Below are 7,715 nucleotides of genomic sequence, written 5' to 3' on the forward strand. Positions count from 1 at the left end.
CAATTTTGGACAATTTAATGATGGTGTAGCCTGCAGTCACAGAGAATTAGAATTCACAAATATGCCACTCGGTGGCTGTGCCTTATGACAACAAGTGAACTGTGTGCTAATAACAGCTGGTCAACTTCAACGGTCCCCACTTGCTCTGTTCCACTGAAACAGCTCTGTGTAGCCACCTTTTCCTTGACCTTTAAATTCCCCCCTCGTGTATTTCTGGTAAGCGCTTGTATACATTCCCAATCACAGTATGCTAATGGAGTTGTGCTGCTTTTAACAGACAATAACAACAAATGCAGATGGGTGCATACAGATTCGTTTTGAAAAGTGGCGAGGATCATTTAGTGGTAGCCTATTCCTCGAAGTTGCTATCTGGGTAGATGAAGTGTTGATATTTCAGTAGATATCGTGAACATCTGATTTCGTACAGTCAGCCATAACTGGTCAAGTTCTGTAAATCTCCAGGCATGTGAACAAAAGCGCAAATCTCATTGGTCAGACAGTTTTTGACGCTGCGTGGCAAAAAAAGATCCAACTCCTTGACGTTAAAATTTTTTTGCCGCTTTGAAGCCATGTGTTTTACGCCTGGGTGTGAACACCTCCATTGACAGCCACTGGGATGTTAAACGGACCGTTTTTCGTGCTGCGAAAATCGTCGCCGGTCTGAACAGAGCTTTAGAGTGGAATTTTTTTATATTAGTGGTGATTAAAAAAAGAATCATTTTTACCATCAAACAATGGGAAAAGGTCTGTGGTTGTTCATCCTCCATGTTAGTCAAATCGACTCTTTCTGTGAAAGTAAGACGAGACGTGACTATGCAGATGGGTCATATGGAGTACGGCTCCAAGATCGATGCCATTAAACTCATCAATTACTTTCATTTGACTGCACTGCCATAATGGGCTCAAGCACAAACTGGTCTATGAATGAGGTCAACCTGTATGGGAATTAACTGTTCTAAAATAGTGCCTTGTTTGTTGCTTTTGCTTGGCTCGGTATCACCCCCAACCTACTGAACGCTGCTCAGATGATCAGCTGCACAGACAATGCTGAGAAATGATCTGATGCGTTGGTCACAAGACCGGCCTGCGCTCCTGCCTCCCACCAACTCACCAGCTGCCTCGCACCCTGGCACTGAGCTCCACTCTCTTAATGCCAACACACACACACACACACACACCACAGTACAAATTGCACTGAACAGCCTCACGTGGCTCACTGACCTTATACGCTGCCCACAATAACCCAACACAACAGAAAAACAGACTAACATCTATATGTGCACGGCTAATCATTTTCCACCAAACACTTCATTAATTAAGCTATTAATATAGTCAACATGATTCTTCAACACACAAGGAGACGATACACAATCTCGTGTACCAACGGCAAACAGAACACTTGACATTTACAAACACACAGCAATGACAGACTGTGCATTCTCACCGTGCCGATATGTTGCATGGCTTCTCATTACACTACATTCTACTGATGACAAAAGGGATTGGTCAAAGCAGACTGTAGAGGCAAGACACTGAATAAAGCCACAGCACGTCACCCAACACACTCACAAGGAATGCAGCAAGACAGGACAATAAAGAAGGAGGGCAGGAATTCCTCGTGCATGCGTTTGTGTCTCACGCTTCAGTAACTCCCTCATCAAAAGCTGGACACCTAATCAGCACTTAAAGATTGTGTAACTTCCCAATCATCCGAGGTATTTAAACTACCCTGTTAACTCCAGCGCTGAAGGAAAACACACTCACAATAGAAAGCTGCTTTCACCACCCTTTTCAAAATGGTGCGACCTGAATGTAAGGCACGTCTGTCCACAATGCTGTTCGAGTTGTAGAGGTCATGCCCAGAGACGATTATGGTGTACTTACGAATGGCCTGACAGGAACCTTGTGAGTCACAGGACAGCAAGCTGCTCCACCTGTGCTGATCATTTCATTTGCAAATAGTCCAATTATATATATTCAACCTTAGTGAATAAATGAGGGACATTTTGACATCTTTTAATTTAGAGGCCTTGAAAGGAATCATGCCCCAGTTTATACCTTAAGTTTTTAAAAAAAAAATTAATAAAAGTGAAAAGAAAATAAGAATTACAAATAGAAGGAAAAAAAAAAACTATTATGACGTGGGGTTAAACAAGGTTGTACACAATTCCTTAAATATCCACTATAAACAATTCAGCCTCTCTACATTCACCTCATATTAGGAGGCTGGGCGATATTTCACTGTGTGTGATATACCGGTAGAAATTCTCCCCACAATAAGAATTAGTCTTCCCACGATAATAATGATAAAGCCTACAGTAGTTGATGATGTATTTGTGTGCGATGGTCTGAGACCCGTTCGCAGCTCACGTGCAGAGCGACAACAAGTACGGCGGAAGGCGGGCGTGAAGCTGAGGAGGAGTTTATTGCTAAACGAGGAGCTACCTCTACAATCTGGAACTGGTTTGCTTACAGAAAATCAGTTTTAGATCAACGATCGTGTTTCTGAGGCTCTCAAAACTGCATGCAGCGGTCAACTGTAGCCAAAAACTGTGGTGCACAGTACTATATTTATATCCATATCGCCCATCCCTACCTCACATGCAGCAAAACAAGCTGTCCAACTCCATTAAAAATTATATTGCGTTCAGTATACCTTTATATGTAGTAAATTTGCTCCTCTAGAATAAACAGCACCAAGTGGATTTGTACAGTTGTAAAAAAAAAATAAAAATAAAAAAATAAAATAAAATAAAATAAAATAAAATAAATAAATAAATAAATAAATAAATAAAAATACAGCTTTCAGTTCTGGTACATTACAGCATTTGGCAGACGCCCTTATCCAGAGCGACTTACAATTATCTCATTTTTATCCAACTGAGCAGTTGAGGGTTAAGGGCCTTACTCAAGGGCCCAACAGTGGCAGCTCAGCAGGGCTGGGATTTAAACTCACAACCCACCGAGCAGAAATCCAATAACCTTTCTAATAATAGTCTTAACCGCTGAGCTACCACTTCCACATCAGGTTTAGTGGAAGTGAAGCTAATGTGAATAAAACAGTGCCAGACAAAATATCATACAATGATTCTATTCATATGATTAAAAAAAAAAAAAGAATCTGTAATGAACAATCACTGGTGAGATCTGAAAGATCAATCTTACCACCCTAGGAAACTATCAGTTCTGGTAGAGTGTTGTTCTAGAGTACACACTCGCCTAATATGACAGTAACAAGTCAAAATTGATGAGCTGAAGTCGGAGACAAAACGTTCTCTAAGCACTTAAAGACATCAGCGCAAATCAGAAGGCAAATACAATCTGTATGTTGGAGTGGAGAGACCGCATGGAGCTCCAAGTGATGCTGGGAAGAAAGACAGAGGCTTGGCTTTAAGTGGCAGCAACAAGATCAGGAAAAAGAGAGAGAAAGGGGACAGTGTCTCCCATTAACAGATGCACCATTCAGTCAGTTTGACACACCCTGGATTTGCATACGTCTGCGAAACAAACCCATAAACAAATCCAGCAGGCCACTAAAGCACATGCTTATTAAATTATAATTACTGCATTCTTGCTCCTTTACAATCAGTGTGATAGGAATCACGTCAACTCGCTTGCCAGACACACACAGCGGTGGAGTTTGTGACTTTAAGTGTATGTGTATATATACACACACCATAAATGAAACAGAAGTCACAAAACTCCACCACAAGCAATACTTATTTACACAAAAACGGGCTCTAATCTAACATCTAGATTCCAATGAAATGGGATCAGACTTCCTGTTGGGGGGGGGGGAGATACGGCGCTGTCTGTTTCTTCTAAGGATGAAAACATCTACAGAGGCACGAGGTGCATCGAGTTCATCCCACCAAATTCACACCACGTTATTTTAATCCAACAGCAAGGCCACGGTTTAATCAGAGGTTTGAAAGGGAGCGTAAGCAAGCACATGCGCACGTGCGTGCTGCTGCACGGAAACACTGACCGGCTGAGAAGTGTAGATGATTATAAGAAGAGGACTGTGTGAGATCACACAGTGTGAATGCCTTCTTTTACAGGCAGCTCGAGGTGGAAAACCACACCTTGGTACTCTGGTCAGTTTGCATCAAGAAAAGCAGAAAGAGCCATTGTTACAGACAGGAATAAGCTGGTTCAGGGTTACTTGCTGACGGTATTGGTGTTTCAGCTCAAACACACCAACTCTTAAAATCACAAACTAAATCAACAAACCCATCTCAGGTTCATATAAAAGCGTTAGAGCAAGGGATAACCCACTGTACTGCAGAGCTTCTCAATATGGGGTCTGGAGAACCCCAAGGGTGTGTGACACACAGCCAGGGGATTTGTGATTTATTTATTGATTTATTTTTATTTAGTTACAGTTGTGGAAATCGTTATATTTCCTATTAAGTTCTTAATTTGACCAGACATCCAAACCTCAATGACTCAAAAACAAGCAGTCTGTAAGGAATGTCAACTTGAACCTTGTGTGTAGTCATTGGAGAAAAAAAAAATCAGGAATAGAAACTTACATGGCGCCTAGAGAACATCTAAATGATGTTCGTGAAATAAATCTGTCCTGAGAGAGTCCAAAACGTCTGCGAAACCATAATGTAAGATTTACACTGATATGTACAGTAGGTTATCTTATTACATAGCACAGGCTGCAGAATGGACGCCTCACCTCCACAAACAACACAAAAACATACACGACATACTAATACACAAAACTATACGAAATGAAAGCTTTCTACACAATACTTGTAAGCTCACGTTAATGTTTTTTTTTTTTGTTTTAAATTTACAAAGAGACTGCCACTAGCTTAGCTTGTGAGCTTAAAAACGGAAAGCTTCAAGGCTGGTATTAGGGGGGGGGATACGCTAAGTAAAAAACTAACTAAGGTTAAATATCAAAGATGTCTAAGCTATAGCTGTGCTTAGTGTTATACGGAAATACTATTAAAAGTCAGTCCGCTCCCATTCATAAAGGGGTAGCTAATATTAACGTACAGAGCAGCTATTTTGTGTCAATAACATTAGCTAACCCTTTAGCTAGCGTCAGCGAAGTTAGCTAGCAGGCTAACTGACTAGCACATCGCGACTTACCGTTCCGACAGCCAGGCTGGGGGGTTAAAGTCAGCTAGCGTAACCTCGTTTAAGTTTCAACTCAAGAAATAGTCCACAAAGTATTACTCGAGCACGACAGCAGTTTTCTCGACTCACTGTCAGTTTTCTAGAGCTTTACTGAATAAACACTGGATTGATCTCCAAACCGCGCTGCCGTTGCTGATTTATGGACGCGCATGAAGCAGATAATCCAGGAGAGCGAAATTCCAGCCCGGGCTAACGGTGGCCCAGCCACTCGCCTCTTCCCTGAGCAGTCCTAAAGATGGCGTCCGACAGCTCCAAGTGGCCTCTGACAAGTTTGACGGGCATAAAAAACGCGCCAACATGCAGGAAAGATCACTGAAAAGACGACCACACCCTAACAGGCCGAAAACCTAAAGGCAGAGAGCGATTTGGAAATCGCTACAGCGCGCATAGAGACGCGTTCACAGTGAGAGCATGTTGTGGTGCTTTTCTTCCCTCTGCGCCTGCTGCTTGTTCCTGGAAGGCCGGCTGGTACCGCCCTAACGCTGCGGGAAACACCCACTCAGCCCTGGGACAACGCACACAGCCTGCATGACTAAAATAAACCTGTTCATCATTCACTAATGCTGACTGTGCTCAATACATAATACAAAACAATAACTTAACCCATCTGTAGTTTTCTGTGTGAAACACCAAGAAACCAGCAGCCAGGAAGAACTCAACTGAGAACAAGTTCTTCATTCATGTTTTCTTATTCATTACAGCAGTCTTTTCAATGACAATAATAAAATGACAACATCAGTCACGCCCAGAATTCTAATGTCTTTCTTGAGAACGTGAGATTTGCATATGTGTAAATGTTTTCTTAAATATCTAAATACAAACGGTTCATAAAAGAAACAGCCGGATCCAATACTCAGCTCAATATACACATGCAAATATTATATGAAAAGACCATTAAAATACTTCAGAATGGGCAGGCTGAAAGAACTAATGTTGATGGGTGTAATACGATTTAGCAGTCTAAACAATTCAAGTTAAAAAAAACAACAACAAACAAACCCAACCAATTCAAATTAAAAGGTTAAATTAAAAACATGGAGAATGTGTTTTTAGTAGTTCGATCTGACTGGCAGTGTACTCCAAATTGTACTATTATAAAAGATCAATGTAAATATCTAAAAATGTTTATCAGTACAGTCAGCTACATCTAGACATTAAACGAGTGAGGAAATTTTTTAACAAACCTTTCAGGGGTAAGCCATAGGACAATGTGGCTTTGCATTATGAGGTATACATCACCAAGAGGTTAGAAGTAAACAGCATCATCGTGCTGTCCTCGGTTTGCTAAACAGCCAATAGGTAAACAGAGCACCGAGCGGAAGCTGCGGATTGGTCCCCGAGCAGCCGGCTCTCCCAGCCAATGGGAATGCAGGATTTCTGCTCTCTGTATCCAGGCGAACAGCAGGGCTTTGAAGCTCTTCAGCCTGTGTTTTCTGAATGGCATTTAAAGAGCCATACTCCATCCTTTTGTTTTCATTGTAGAGCCACTGCGGTGTAATGTGACAGACTAAAGGCATTTAGCAAAACATGTCAACTCATTTACCTATTACTAGTAAGTTCATGACAAATGTCTCCATTGGAAAGAGCAATGTATAAGAATAAGATCAACTCACCTGCTACAGATGCACAGTGGTAGAGCTATGGTGTTGTTAAAAATCCAAGTCTACATTTGACATAGAAGTAATACTTTAATGCAAGAAAGCCACACTTACCAAAATGAATTTGAAGATCCATACTACAAACCTTGTTTTCGTTATAGAGCCACCAACAACATATAAAACCATTCAGGACAGCAACATCACCTACTACTACAAGCCAGTTTATGGTATATGTTGCCTTTGAATATTGGCAATATGGAAAACATTTATATAATATTTTAAATAGAGTTGCTGAAATAGTATTGTGCTGAAATAGTATTGTGCTGTGAATGTTTGGTGAACTCATTTTAACCATACACATTATAAACAACACACTAAAACTCTCAGTATTCCTGCCAAATCCAAGAGCAGGACATTGGATTCTCTTGTGAGATAGATATGAGAAGTACTCAAGACATTTTAAGGTTTGAGAAAGAAAGTGACGACATTTAGGCTGCTGAAAACATAATGCCTGTATCCTGTACAGTTCCTCTGTGGCATATCTCTGCCTGCTGGCATTTCCTGAGCAAAACCCCAAATTAAGAAGGAAACCTGTCACTGCAAGACCCACCACAGATGAGATTATGTCAGCTAAAAGCCAGAAAGGATTGCTGTTGCAATCCTCTTGAAATGTGCAATGTTCAATTCCCTGACTTTGCCAGATAAGGTCAGATACACAAGTACAACCTTCTTTTTTCGGCTGGTATAAAAGGCGCATTTTATGAAGATAAAGTGATACTGAGTTGTTAAAAAAAACATTTTCCTATAGCTGGAGAGTTTATTTATCTATAATATAATATACTGAAAATCATTGCGGACAATTTTTCTGCCTACTAAACCCTTAAACCGCAACAATGATGATACTGATCAGCAGATGGCAGGCTTCTCCAATTCTCGCAAATTAGTCGGCGCAGGAATATG

General features: G+C 40.9%; 1 protein-coding gene across 1 annotated transcript in view; it reads right to left on the reverse strand.

Moving 5' to 3' along the window:
* Window positions 1–5,626, reverse strand: part of taok1a (TAO kinase 1a) — a 32,736-nt gene extending 27,110 nt beyond the window's left edge. Inside the window, exon 1 of the mRNA XM_017490961.3 lies at window positions 5,110–5,626. The gene's annotated coding sequence lies outside the window, so the exon portion shown is untranslated. The remainder of the gene's footprint in view (window positions 1–5,109) is intronic.
* Window positions 5,627–7,715: the final 2,089 nt, after the last annotated feature.

The sequence above is a fragment of the Ictalurus punctatus genome, chromosome 17 (genome assembly GCF_001660625.3).
Source record: "Ictalurus punctatus breed USDA103 chromosome 17, Coco_2.0, whole genome shotgun sequence".
Taxonomy (NCBI): Eukaryota; Metazoa; Chordata; class Actinopteri; order Siluriformes; family Ictaluridae; genus Ictalurus; species Ictalurus punctatus.